Source organism: Ovis canadensis, chromosome 16, assembly GCF_042477335.2.
Source record: "Ovis canadensis isolate MfBH-ARS-UI-01 breed Bighorn chromosome 16, ARS-UI_OviCan_v2, whole genome shotgun sequence".
Lineage (NCBI taxonomy): Eukaryota > Metazoa > Chordata > Mammalia > Artiodactyla > Bovidae > Ovis > Ovis canadensis.
This window is the reverse complement of record NC_091260.1, coordinates 1,146,660-1,161,948: the sequence shown is the minus strand read 5'-3', so window position 1 is coordinate 1,161,948 and position 15,289 is coordinate 1,146,660. Positions and strand designations below refer to the sequence as shown.

Here is a 15,289-nt window from a genome sequence, read left to right as displayed (position 1 = left end):
CTGCGGACTTGAACTCCTGACTTACAGACCATCGTCTAGCCTGCTCACCAGCGCACCTAACCGCTACGCTACAGAGGCTTGCTGTTCTGACAGAGCTCCCGGACCCTCTTCAAGCCTCTGCCCGCCAGGGTCTGGCTCTATAGACTATCATGGCTGTCCTAGGTCATCTTTGCTTTCTATAGTCATAGTTTTATCCCTAAATCATAGACAGATCAGCTGAGAAAAAGCTTGGATTGTCTCGGTGGGGTGGATTTGCTTGTCCTTGTGTTTCACCTGGAGGCAGTCGCGGTCCCGCGGGCCTGTCCTGGAAGGGGGCGTGGGGGTGGGGCGCACCGTGAGCGCGTCGGGGGCGGGGCGAGCCTGGGCGGCTGGTCAGGAGCGCGGCTCACGTGAGCGGGTCTGGGGCGGGATGAACATGGCGGCGCCTCGGGGGCCAGGGCTCTCAGGGCTCGCCATTGCAGCTGGGAATGCTCGTTTCGTGGGCTCCTGGGTCCCCGTCGATTGGCATCCAGCGAGCAGAGCGCAGGGCTGTGGGCCACAGGTAAGGGAACTCGGACTGGGCGGAGCAGGGAACCATGTATTCTGCCCTCTTTGTTTGCAGTCTCGGAGCCGACTAAAATGGCGGTCGCAGAAAAGCCTCGCCTTTGAGGTCAAGGGTTTTACTGCTTTACCCCTTTGCATAAAGCTCAGACCCGCGCGGTTTTCCCAAGCAGCCTAGTGTATTGCTTCCTACAGGCCTGGAGAGGATAACAGGCAGGAAGGCCAGGGGTCTCCAGACAGAGAAAATAGACTGCAAGTGTCAGACGTTTTTTTCTCTCTCTTAAGAGGCCGGAGGAGACAAAAGAGTGCTGCATTTTTTTTTTCTCCATCTTGATACAAATTTAAAAGGTTTCTCAGAAATTTCTGTGTTGCCATGACCACTCCTGGCTCCACCTGAATTTAACTTTCCTCAAACCTTGAACTAAGCAATGCATTTTTCTTATGGAAATGTTTGTCTTAAGGTATGCTAATGTACTATGTATTTACCCAAGGCTCTGTCTTCAGGTCAGTTTCCCCTAAAGGCTCAGAAAAAACTTGACAAACCAGTATGTTTTACTCATACCTTGTTCTCCTAATCTATGTGAATGAAACTATATATTTGCTTGGAAATCTGCCTTTCTTCAAGATTCATGTCCATCATTTTATGGCCTGGGATGACTCATCTGCTGCCAATGTTATCTCAATGCATGCTGTGGGTGAGGGGCCTGGTGCCATTCTCTGACACATTGTCTTTCTTTCATTAGCAGACTGCTAGTGGCTCTATAACATCTGGCTAAAGACTAGCAGGGGGTACTCTTCCCCCTTTTACTGTCTACGTCAGCAGCTCTCTCGATCTCTTTTATATTTTAATAAAACTTTTTAACAGAAAACCTCTGAGCCATCAAGCTTCGTCACTTGCCCTGGATTGAATTCTCCTCTGGAGTCCAAGAATGCTGGCATCTTTTGTGGTTTAGCAACCACCTTTCAGCCTTTTGAAATTCATATTGAATCTTCATTTCAGATTGAAGATGCATTCCATGGTATTGCCAACTGAAGCCTTTTCATCGCTATGGCATATCTGTCCATGTCTTTAGGGTATTTTTCAGCAATCATGTATCATTTCCAGTGTGCCAGTCTTGTTATCCTCATTCTGTCCATAGCAAAGTCTTTTATTAATGTTGACATGACTGAAAGGGAATCGTTTGTTTAAATTCCTTTTCAGATTGTTATTTGCTGGTGTATACAGATAACACTGTGTCATCATTCATTTGTATCAGTTTGGACAGCTTGATAGTTGTCTTTAGTTTCTTTAATTTCTCATAATTTAAGATGACCCTGTCTCATATATTTACAGTCTCACCCCTAGTCTCAGTCATTTCTTCAAAGAACTGTCCTTTTTTTAAACATTACATTATTTTTGACTGTGCTGGGTCTTTATTGCTCGTTTGTCTAGTTGTAGTGAGCAGAGGCTACCCTCTAGTTGCTGTGCCATGGCTTCTCATTGCAGTGCTTTCTCTGTTTGCAGAACTTGGGCTCTGGAGCATGCAAACTTCAAGAGCTGTTCAAGGGCTTCGTTGCCCCTGGGCGTGTGGAATCTCCTACACAGGAATTGAACCCGTGTTCCCTGCATCGGTAGGCAGATTCTTTACCACCGGGCCATTGGAGATGTTTCCTGTTCCCTTTTATTAGAGAATGATATTTAAAACATACATGTAGGAGCTCAATATGCTCAGCTGACAATACATGGATATATATATATATATATATACATGTATTCCAGCTCACCTTTGAACATATTCAGTTAAAGGTAATTTGTGATGTCTCCAACCTGATCCACCACGACATGGACATTGTAACGTTTCCTTTTGTTTATCTGTAACTTTGCATTCCAATGGTAAGATACCTGGCTTCCACCGCTTGTCATACACAGAATTCAGTGCTTGTCCCACGTGGTTACTGAAAAAAAAACTGTCAGATTGTCTTTCAAAGGGGGCTCTGCATGCATTGCACCAGTATCTTGAGTATGTTTTTGTATGATAGTTTACTATCAGTATACCCTCAGTGGCCAGGTGTCTATTTCAGTCGCTACCAATTATGAATGGGCTTGTTTGCTCTAGTGTTCTTGGACAATTCGAATACAGTTTCTTTGTCAGATATGCATTGTTTTAGGAAAACAGTTTTATTGATTGTTGGCTGTGTTGCCTCTTTGTGTGTGGGCTTTTCTCTAGTTTTGGTGAGCATGGGCCATAACTAGTGGTTTGCAGGCTTCTCACTGCAGTGTCTCCTCTTGTTGAGGGGCACAGGCTCACGGGCTTCAGTGGCTGCAGCATGTGAACTCGGCATCGTGGCTTCCAGGATCTAGAGCACAGGCTCGCTCGGCTGTTGTGGCACACGGGCTCCATAGGATGTGGGATCTTCCCATCCTAGGGATCGCACATGCATCTCCAGCACCGGGGGGTGGATTCTTTACTATGGAACCACCAGGGCATATTTTAGACTAGTTTTCCACACATGTATCTAGTGAAAGAGGCCAGGATCAAGAGGCATGGCAGCTGGGAATCCTCAGCCCCAGCTCTGGTGTGCTATCCAAAGCTCTGGGGCCTTTGGTGAGCAGCTCAGCTTCCCTGGGACTGTTTCCTCCCATCAGAAATGCCCTGCTTTTGGACTGTAGCCCACCAAGCTCCTCTGTCCCTGGGATTTCTGAGACCAGAGTACTGCAGGTGGTGCCATTTCCTTCTCTGCTGCTGCTGCTGCTGCTGCTGCTGCTGCTGCTGCTGCTGCTGCTGCTGCTGCTGCGTCGCTTCAGTCGTGCCTGACTCTGCGCGACCCCATAGACAGCAGCCTACCAGGCTCCTCTGTCCCTGGGATTCTCCAGGCAAGAACACTGGAGTGGGTTGCCATGTCCTTCTCCAGTGCATGAAAGTGAAAAGTGAAAGTGAAGCCACTCAGTGAAGTCGTGTCCGTCTCTTAGTGACCCCGGGGTTGCAGCCTACCAGGCTCCTCTGTCCGTGGGATTCTCCAGGCAATGGTACTGGAGTGGGCTGCCATTGCCTTCTCTGATTTCCTTCTCTGCAAGATAGCGTTTTGAAGATATTTTCTCCTGGATATTGCTTTTGATGAAGGAAGGGGGATCCCTTTCAGGGCTTGAGAGTGAGTTCTTGTCTGACACTGGGCAATGAGTTGTCTGAGGAGAGGAGTGCTGTCCAAGCGAGAGGCTTTATTGGGAAGGGCTGCCAGGGTGGAGGGCAGGAGGGTGAGGGAAACGGAGAGAACCACTCTGTCACGTGGCTCACAGTCTCAGGTTTTATGGTCATCGGGCTCATTTCTGGTTTGTCTCTTGCCAGGCATTCTGAATTGGGATCCTTCTTGGGGGCACACGCATCACTCAGCTGAGATGGATTCCAGCGAAGTGGATCCTGGGAGGTTGGTAGGACCTCTGAACTGGAGCCTCCCATCTCCTGACCTCTCCAGAATTCTGGTTGGTGGTAGCTTGTTCGTTCCTTGTTCCTTCCCAGGACCTCCTGTTGTAAGATGATTCCTGCAAGTGTTTTCTTTTCTCTGTTGCCTGGCCAGGGTGGGTGGTCCGTGGTTCATTTAACAGTTTGTTTTTGGTTCTCTCGAGTAAGGTCCTCCACAGGGTAAATGTATGAAATGATAAAAGGCAATGTTTTAAATAATTTATATTCATAATTTGGTAAGTTGGCTTGTTTTGTGTATGTTAGACCTGATCACCAGACCAACGGTCATGTAGAACTTTTGCAGTTTTCTAAAATTCTATAGTTTTTTAAATGGAGTTACCTTGTTGCAAAGTTTGTGTTTATGTTCATATTTTTTTAAAGTTATTTCTTTTAGTTGATTGATCATTGCTTTACAATATTGGTTTGATTTGTCATACATCCACATGAATTAACCATAGGTGTACCTATGTCCTCTTGCTCTTGAATCTCCCTCCCACCTCGCACGCATTCCCACCTCTCCAGGTTACTACTGAGCCCCAGTTTGAGTTCCCTGAATCATACAGCAAATTCCCATTGGTTGTCTATTTACAAATGTAGGTGTACCTGCATCCATGCTGCTCTCTCCATTCATCTCACCCTCTCCCTCTTGTTCCCCACCCTCGTCTGTAAGTCTGTTCTCTATGTCTGCACCTCCATTGCTGCTCTGTGAACAGACTCGTCAGTACCATCCTTCTAGATTCCATGTTTTTCTCTCTTTGACTGACTTCCCTCCCCTTTATTAGAACAAACTCAAATGTGTTCCTTTTTATGGCTGCATTCCATGCAGGCTCTGATTGTTCCTTAGCCATGTTTTGCGGAGGGTCATGGAGCTATTCTGCTCCATTTCAGTTTGGGCTTCCAGTCTGAGTGCTCGCAGCAGAGCTGCTTCTGGGTGAGCCCTCTGAGGTCTGTGAGCACCGGGCTGCCCGCTCTTCTCTTGTGGCCCGCAGGGGGCGCCAAAGGCCCCTCTGACCCGCGGGCCCAGGACGCTTTGCCTTTAGACTCTGCTCCGTGAGCAGCTGGCGGGAGCTTTGTCTCCTCAGGACCATCAGGGCTCAGGCTTCTGGATAACAGGGCTGCATCCAGGCTGAGAGGAGCAGGGTTGCCTCAGTGCCCACCAGCAGGGAGGCGCTGCAAGAGCGAAAAATGAGGATGGAGTAGACGTTTCCTGTGTCCAGCTGAGGGCTGACTGGAGGTCCATCTCAGAGGACTCAGGGGGAAAGAGCTCCGTGTGCAAAGCGGTGGGTTTTCAGTTAGATTTGCGTTAGATGATGTAGAGGATGAACACTGATGTTCTTCCGTGTAGGTGGCCATTTTCCTGTCACTGTTTCTTGAGAAGACTGTCCTTTCCTCTTCGCTCGTTCCTGGTTTGATTTTCAGGAACTGACCATGTACAGGTGGGTTCGTTTCTGGGCTCTCTATTCTCTCCTGGAGTCCATGTGTCTGTGTTCCTGCCAGTTCCTCACTGTGGTGGTCACTACAGCTCCGTGATGTAGTTTGAAGAGGGATAGGAAGATGCCTCCAGCTGTGTTCCTCTTTCTCAGAGTCTTTTTGGCCGTTTAAGGTCCTGTTCAACAGTAGCAGCCTAATATTAGGAATATTTCTATTTCTGTGAAAAATGCCATTGAATATTATTTTGTGATTGCAGTCCGTGTATTTGTTGATGACTTTGGTTGGAATGGACCTTTTAATTCCTCATTGTTCCAGTGCATGAGCGTGGAATAATTTTCTGTGTGTTTGTATTTTCTTTGGTTTCTTTATCAGTGCCTTCTAGTTTTCTGACTACTGGTTTTTTATGTTCTTGATTAAGTTTGTTGCTAGATGTTTTATTTAAGTGGGATTTTCTTAATATTTTTTTCCTGATTGTTATTAGTGTATAGAAATGCAAGTGATTTTTGGACTGTAAAGGGTAGTATTTTATGATTGTAAATTAATCCAAAATGATTCAGCTTTACTGAATGTAGTCTAACAACTTTTTGTGAAGTGATGTGGAACATTTTATCTGTAAGATCTGTTTCTCCTGCAGTAGGTCATCCGGAGGACCCAAGACATGGTGGTTACTAATAGACTTCCCACACTACTTCTTCATTCCACGTGGACTCCTTCACGGGCAGTGAGCATCGCAGCTTCCCTTGAACTTCATCTGGGTAAGTCTTGGCCTGTATCAGAAAGTTTCCTGCCTGTCTGCTCTAAATTTCTTTTGTGGTATTGACATGGTTGTTTTGAAACCTAGTATACTTTCCAGTCATTTAAAATGTACAGAAAATGCCTAGCAATGGGAACAAGTGCTAGCATTTGCCACATCATCTAAAATACTCTATGTGTTTTATCCAAAATGGGTACCTTCTGCAGAACCAGCACATAATCTCCAAAATCAGGAAATCATATGGTACCTACATTATAATGTAATCCACTGCCCCACTTCCACTTTTAGCAATTGTTCAAGTGTATGAATATATCTTTTGTTTCCATCTTCATCCTTTTTTCTTTATTTAGAGTGTTACTGAGATTTTCAGTTATTTGGACAAACTTGATGGATTGAAAGCAGACATGGTGAATAAGGGTTCTGGGTGGCCTTTTCTATGTGGATTTCTTTTTCACTGAAGATGGTTTTAATATTTATTCATGTGGTAACATGTATGAATCCTGCATTCTTTCCCCCCCCCCATAGTAATTAAAAATAAATAATATGCCATTTACCATTTAGATATTTGTAAGCATACAGTGTTGTAGCAGACAACCTTTTCTTGTTTTGCAAACCAGTTTAATAATGTGCACCTTGTGCGTGCTTTGGAGAAACTCAGGAAACTGAGTCAGTGACTGAAATGGCCCAAGATATCACCTTAGATTCCATCTTCATCTGAAAACAAAACAGGCACTTTCTGGTGGTCCAGTGGCTGAGACTGGACACTCCCAAAGAAGGAGGCCCAGGTTCATTCCCTGATCCAAGAGCTAGATCTCCCATGCCACAAAGGAGAATTTGCATGTTGTAGCTAAATATCTGGCTTACCTCAATGAAGGTTGACCTGGCGCAGCCAAATTAAAAAAGAAACAAATATTTTACAGATACAACCAAAGGAAAGGAAGGGTATGGTTGTTGTGCAGATTTACGGCTTAGCTTTCCCTATCGATAGAAAAGAAAAAAGAGTTTCAAAAGACTGTGTCTCATCCTTCTATCTGGCATATAGAGAGGATTCCTTTGAAATGAGATTTCTCTGGTAAATGTGACTCACAGAAGAGCTGTCTTGAACTTGGGTTTCAGAGATGATCATGTGTCCTCTAAAAAAAAAAGTTAATTGGGTCCCACTAATTCTCATGCTGAGGTGGTATATTTTGTGGTAGCATTTGCTCCCCTTCACTTTGGATGTATCCCCATTTGTTTACACTGTCATCTACTGAAGACATCCTGATATTTGAAAGTTTTTAGTTATTACAAGTAGAGCTGTTGTATATAATCATGTGATACTTTTTGTCTGGACGTTTTCAAAGCTGTTTAGTAAGTGCTAGCCATATAGTATTCAGGTCACAGGTGAGCTTTGTTTAGCTGTGGAAAAATCCAGCTATGTTTCTCTGTGGCATGTGGGATCTTCTGGGGTAAGGGATCAAACTAGAGTGTCTTGCATTGTCAGGCAGATTCTTTACCACTGAGCCACCGGAGAAGTTGTGCCCTACCCCCGTTTTTTTTTTTTTTTTTGAGTTTACTGGATCTAATAGGTGTGCAGTGCTACCTCACTGTTATTTTAGTTTGTAATTTCCTAATGATATGTGATTTTGAGTCTTTTTGATAGGCTTATTTACTATCTTTATATTTTTGTAGGACAGGTGTTTAGGTGTATACATTTTTTATGAGATTGTTCTAGATTTTTTGGTATATTTGGAGTACAATCCTTTATCAGATATGTATTTTATAAATATATTTTCCTGTGGCTTGTGTTTAAGTTTTGTGAATAAGGTTTTTCACAGTTTCAATGTCTAATCCTTTAAAGTTAATGTTATATATGTTTTATATCCTTTTTTGGATAGACTTTAGTGTGTTGTTGTTGTTGTTGTTAAATTTTATAAGCAGAAGTGAGGTACTGTAGATACAGTTTTAAGCTAAGCTGAGGTACCATAGATACAGTTTTGCCTTTTGTCTGTTAAGAAGTTTGAGTGAGTTTGGTGTACACTGTATATAACATTATGTCTACATTCATTTGACTGGATATAGCTTCCAATTATTTGTCTAATTGGTTTTGGAGATATCACGGGAAGTCAGTTTTTCCAAGGGAAACTGAGGTCCATGAAACATGAACTCTTTTCGATCGGTCGGAATCACTCTCTGCTATTTCTGACAGATTTGACTTGTTTGGATATCTCATATGAGTGGAATCACAGAACGTTTGTCTTTTCTTGGTCTGGTTTATTTCACATGATCTAATGACCATAAGGTTTGTCCACATTGTCGCATTGTCAGAATTACTGACTTTGAAGGGCCGAATCAGATTCCATTGTGTGTATACCACAGTTTGTTTATGGAATTGGCTGCCATGGACACTTAGATCACTTCTGTTTGTTTGCCAGTGTGAATCATGCTGTTGTGAGTATGACGGAAGAAGTATCCATTTTTTCAGCCCCCTTTCCCAATCCTTTTGGGTACATAGCTTGAATTGGAATCGAACTATGTATTTATTCCATGTGTTTGTTTTGGAGTCATTTCTGTAATGTCTTGCAGAGTGGCAGCACCATTTAATGTACTTTTTCGTATGGTGGAATACCGTTCAAGCTTCTGAATATACCTTGTGTTGCATATTCAGTCTCCCACCAACGGACACTTGAATGAGTTCTACCTTTGAGCTATTGTGAATGTCACTATGAGTATTTGTGTACCAGTTTTTGTTTGAATTATTAACAAGTACATTACTATATATAAAAGAAGCCACAAGGACCTACTGTACAGTTTAGGAAACTATTAAATATCTTATGATAATGTATAATGGAAGAGAATCTCAAAAGGAATATATGAAAAGCACATAGTAACCATGATATTTATTGTGCCAACACTATGAGTTATCATAGCACTACTCAACGTGTATTTATACATGTCAGTAAAATATTCACATCTGTAAGGATATTATAAAAAATTATATAAAAAATCAAGAATTCAAACAGAGATTAAATAAACTTCCTGTCATTGCTCATCATCATTTATACATTCATACTACCTGTAACACTCATTGTATAAGTGCTGGACTAGCAATTGATGTTCTCGTAAACCAAGAGATTGTGAAGGTGTAAGGAAATATAGCTTATTGAATTCCTTAATGAAGGATTATAGAACTCTATGTCCATGAAGTGAATGAAATTCCATTTTATTGAACCACATTCTTACTAGAGTGATGAGCTTCCACCCCACCCAACGTTAGTTCACAATGAAATCCTGCAGTCCTCTGGCCTCAATGTCTGCTTCCTGCTACCGAGAAAGAAAAGATGAGGAAGTCCTGACAAAACCGATGCTATTTTTCTTTTTCTGATTTGTATTTTATCGCAGGGCTTGGCAAAAAGAGGGCCCAACCTGTTTTTAGAGTTCCATCCCAAGGGTTCCTCTGGCATGTTCCCTATGTTGACAAAGTGCTGATTATTTTCAACAAAGGACAATGATCTGCACTTCACTATCTGTTGCTTGAGCTGGAATAGCGGGCATCCCTTGAAGTGCATTCCTTCATGCTGAAGTAGGCATCCCTGAAGCAATAGTATAAGAGGAACACATTTATCACGTAGACATCGCAGCCCATGCATTTGTAATAATTTTTCAGTTATACCCATCATCATCGGAGGAACTGACTTGTCCCAGTAACAACGAGAGTACCCAGTATAACAGTTCCTTGACTTATGAGTACTTCCTATGAGTACCCTTATGAGTACTTCTTCCAATATTGTTTCTCCTACTTTGGTCATGAACAGTAGAAGCTGATGGCAGTGGTCCTTGAAATGTATGTCGATTCCTAGGTGGCACAGTTGATAAATAAAAAATCTGCCTACCAGTGCAGGAGGGGGAAGTGATGTGGGTTTGATCCCTGGTTCAGGAAGATAACAATTCATACACATGTTTTATGTGAACCAGTTTGATACTCATGAGTTTTTTCTTCTGTATACAGAAAAACAAATGCTGTTCAAGGACACTGAAAGAACCCTGATGTTGAAAATCAGATCTGTATTGTGAGCAATGCTTAGATATCCATGAGTCGAAGCATAGTATTATGCCTATCATCCTTGTATTTCTCTCAGTGAAATATGTTGAGGAAAACTCTTCATTCGTGGTCTAGATTCACGAAGAAGCTAAATAGCATTCATCCTTTACGTTGACAACTGTGAATTTAAATCTCCTGTGAATCCTATGTGACAACCACACATACCAACATGAGTTATCAGTATTATATCAATATTTTTAGTCCTATTGTATGTCAACTAAAAAAATCAGTATATAATTGTACATGAAGTCAAGACATAAAATCAGTGCAAATACAAAATGTTCCATTCCATCCTTTGAGAAAGGGAGAAAAACATCTCTGTGCTTAGCCTATTGCATTTTTATGTATTAGACCCTTAAGTAGTTTATTCACCACACCCTGTGAATGATTCACAAATCTTCAGAGAAGAAAGGATCATTTCTCTTGAACAATGAGTAGTTCAACTATTCTCAAAGCAAAGCCATAAGTGAGTCTTATTTTGGGTGAGACCATGAAAACTCAGTGTTTTCATTATGCTTGTGCTTATGATGGGAGGAGGTCTGAGAAAGCACTTCTGAAGGTTTATTCATACCAGTCGTTCTCATATGTATCGAGTCTTTAAAGGTCGAATCACCAAGGTGTTGCTTCTACACTTGTACTAGGCTGAGCAGCAACATTCCCTTTCTCCGTAAGTGCAGTAGACGTGTTCCCAACCTGTCTGTCTTCTGTCCTCTGGAGTATGCATTGCTTGAGCTCATCACAGCCTAGTAGATGGAAATCATCAGGATATTCTGGAAACCCTTTTTATTTCAGTCTGTTCAGGAGGTTACCACTGCTGCAAACCTCTGGATTTTACCAAGCGCTTTTAACAACCTCAGATGAAGGATATAAGTCAACACTGGTGACAGCCACGGGCTTCCATGGCCTATCCATGATTGTTGGCTTTGCTTTCATAATCATCCTGTTTCTTATACCAGCTAAACTGTCAGTGTATTTTTTAATTACCATTTTATCTTTGATGGTTTTTAGAGCTATTATGGATTTTCCTATATATCTTCACTTATCGGTGAGGGTCTTATGTTAGTAGTAGTTATGACAACTGACTTTCTGTCTGTTAGCTGTGGCAGAATAAAAAAAGAATGACCCACTGTATATTATTAATATTATGTATCAATATATTGTTAGTTTTATTGTTTGCAGTCATCCAATTCCAAGTTTCTGAAATAAACTTTCAGAAAAATCACATCCTTTTGAATGCCCATTTGACTGAATAGGAGCACGGAAATGTTCTTCCATAAAATTGTTTACAGTTTCCATTCCGTTTCTCCTGTTTGATGTAGATATTGGCCTTTGGTTCTATCAGTAGCTTTGCAAGTAAAAAAAAAAATTAATTAGAGCTCATATGGTAATTTTACTGTTAGCAATAAGTTTAGCATAAAATGAACACAGAAGAGGTTACAGTAGACCAAATATGAAAGTCAGTTTAAAAGAAAACATAGTGTTGAATGTTTACAGTAGGAATATAGTTATGAAGTTCCTTTATTATTATTCTATCCTTTCCTTTTGTTTTGCAGGGGTGTTAATGTACAGATTCCAGTACTATGGCTAGAGCGAATAATAGTATCATTATTCTTGAGAGCAACTCTACTAAGTCTTCACGCTCATGTCACTCAAGGTTTTTTAATACCTATTATGTTAGTCGTGTTTGTAGTTTGTGAAGTCACATAAGTTGCATTCATTCAAGCAATAGTATCAAACAGCTATGGCATCAATTATAGATGTGAATCGATATCGAATGTGAATCCATTTCACTGTGACAAGTTATTATTGTAGATATTCTATTCATGCCAGTAACAAAGCTGTGCAGAAATAATACAATGTTTATTAAGAAAATAAGAGTTACTAATTTGTTTTATTATTCTATTTCTTTTAAACAGATTTAATGACAACAGGCTCAACTTTTCATTCACTTGTATGACTATGAGCGGTTTGACCAAGTTGAAGAAGATGACTCGTTTGTAGTCTTCCTCATCAGCTCATTCCATCTACTGGCTTTAAAATCATTTAGTACAGAGCTCACCGTCTAGGTGTTCATCCAGTGTTTTGTTTGCTTATCATGCAGGATCATTTTAAAAGGAAAAGTATGTGTGTATGAGTTAGAGCTCTGATCCCAGGAGTCCATGTAGAAGCTTCCCCTGAGAAATGTATCGTTTTTGCACCAATGCTACTGAAATGTGTGAATGTGGTATACCACGCGTCCCAATAAGTGTAAACAGCGTCATAGGCTACTTATTTGAAATGACCAGTACTCATGACATTCCATTCAACTGAGGACTAAATATAGCCAACGTAGGCTGTGTTTGCCAAATAGACTTTGAAGTATTCTTCACACAGTCCTTCATCGATGCCAGTTTTCAGATCGAAGAAACCCTTGCTCCATGAAGTTTGTGAACACATATACTCATGTTTTGTTTGAGATTTTAAAGTCATTCTTCAGTTTTGTTGGAGGAATGGTTCTGTATATGCCCCGTGGATCCCCAAATCCACTGATGTTCATGTGTCTTGGGGCTTCCCAGGTGGTTCTAGTGGTAAAGAACATGCAGAACATACCCATGCAGGAGACATGGGAGGTATGGATTCCATCCCTGGGGCAGGAAGATCTCCTGAGGGAGAGCATGGCAACCCCCTCCAGTATCTTTGCCTAGAGAATCTCATGGAGAGAGGAGCCTGGTGGGGCCTAGTCCATATGATCCCAAGGAGTTGGACACAATGTAAGTGACTTCGCACAGCACATGATTCGTTGTCATAGCTAATATAATGGAGATGACATAAAAAGAAGCACCAGCGGGCGAAAGTCAATATCCATCACTTTTAAACTTTGGAATGTATTGTGATATTTTACATCCATATTTGTATGACTTGATAGTTGGAGAATCGATGCATGTGAAGGCCTGGTTGTGTTATATGTATGTTGAGGGAAGATATATTTTTATGTGGTTTGACATATAGGTCCCATTTCATTCGTAGACATATGCATACTCATCACTTATCATCATTTTTTTTTTTTTGAAAAGACCATTGTTTGGAAAGGTTGTTGTCTAACCATGAAAGATGCTTGAATTCTTGGGCTCCTTAGAGGAAGAATTCAACCCGGGGCCAGTGATGAGGGTTGATCAGTCAGAGCTTTTGTGTCCCAACGTTTTATTAAAGTATAAAAGAGAGAAAGCTTCTGACATAGACATCAGAAGGGGGCAGAAAGAGTGCCCCCCTACTCATCTTTGGCTGGATGTTATCTAGCTACTAGCAGTCTACTCATTAGAGAAAGGAATGGCAGCAGACCCCTCACCCACAAGATATATGGAGATGACCGTGGCACCAGGTGAGTCATCCTGGGCCATAAAACGATTGATATGAGCAAATGGATAGCTTCATTCACATAGATCAGGAGAGCCATGTATGAGTAAAGCATATTGGTTTGTCAAGTCAGTTCTGAGCCTTTAGGCAGAACCTACTTGAAGATAGAGTCTAGGGTAAATACATAGTACATTCACATAGCTTAAGGCAAACCTTTCCATGAGAAAAATGCCTTGGTCAGCTCAAAGTATGAGAAAAGTGAAGTTCAGGCGGAACCAGGTGTCATTATAGCAACACAGAATTGTAAGAGAAAATCTCTGTTTAAATTTGTATCAAGAAGGGGAAAAAAGATAACAGCTTGTTTCCTCCTGCCTCGGAAGTGACAGATAACAACTGTCTGACACTTGCACCCCATTTCCTCCCTTTGGAGACCCCTGGCCTTCCTGGCTGTTACCCTCTCAGTTTCATTCATTGAGCGTTTTCTGCCTTGTGAAACATTGGGCATAGAAGTATGTGTTTATTTAGGGGTATTTCATCCAATTTCATTTAAATGCATATGTGAATTAGAAAGTTTGACATGCTGTTGCTTTGTATACCGATTGGGAAATGTGAGCCTCCAAGCTTAATTTAGTTTTTCATGTTCATTTTTCTTTTTAGGGGTACAAAGAAAAATAATATGACTGTTAAGATCAGCTTTCGTATTTTTTGCCAAATATGAATTGGGATCACATCGATCAGAGATGAGTCTGTGCATGAAAGCCCTAATAACTAATGCTAATTGACTTCACTACCATGGGATGTTTTCATATCTATTGAGGATTTACTTCATGTATTTCGATTTTAACTTTCTGTCTCACAGCCTTGTTTGTAGATCAAAGCTATTTGAAATTGTCATCTGGTTTCAAATGGCTTGTGAGGTTATTCATGAGTGGTTCATAAAACCGAATGGATTGTACATAGCCATACTTTGTTGTCATTCTATGAATTTGAAGAATGTCTGAAGAATGTCTGCAGTTATGCCTTAAAGATTCATACAATTGATGTCCAATATTTATCTCAATAGACTTGCTTTCAATTTGTAGTTTCCTATGCGTATGTCTTTCTTTATGGATTTGGGTAGAACTTGTATTGGAACACTGAAAAATCTGTGATATCAACCGTGCTGACCTTTCTGGTGGTCATCATTAAGATTTTCACGCTCTATGGATCCTAGTGGAAACAGGTGCTGTTCATCCTACTTTTGTGAAGATTGAACTCATCGTAGAAAGTGGAATTTGTTGAAATATTTATGGTATAAATAAATCTTGTCTCTATAATTACCCAGAGTCCTGGTGCGTATTTGATGGCTAAGTTATAAAATGTATGAGATAGATGTGATCCATCAATGGCGACTGGATAAGTGGTGGAGAGGTATTTTGGTGATGCAAGAGATTTAAATGATGTGATCATAGTATTTATATCCCTTTTATGTGGATAATGGGTCTTGGATCCATGTTTGAAACCTTACAACCTCGTCTTTTGTTATGCATGGGAAGTGTCAAAAATGAAGAAGATGCGGGTAGGTACTTCAAGGGTAAGTATAGGGCTGAGGGCGTGACTATGATGTGGGTTAGGGTTAGGATGTGGATGGGGGTCCGGTTAGGGTAGGGTAAAGGTTAGAGTTCGTGGAACAGCCCTCCAAACTTGTTAGGGTGAGGGGTGAGGTGTGAGGGT

The 15,289-nt window shown here is 41.3% G+C and overlaps 1 long non-coding RNA gene across 1 annotated transcript; it reads left to right on the top strand.

Annotated features, from left to right (window-relative positions):
* The first annotated feature begins 362 nt into the window (after positions 1–362).
* On the top strand, positions 363–14,901 carry LOC138421892 (uncharacterized). Its single transcript, XR_011249674.1, has 5 exons — positions 363–541; positions 2,045–2,151; positions 3,864–3,997; positions 6,043–6,163; positions 12,160–14,901. It is a non-coding gene; the product is annotated as an uncharacterized lncRNA (long non-coding RNA).
* The last annotated feature ends 388 nt before the right edge of the window (positions 14,902–15,289 follow it).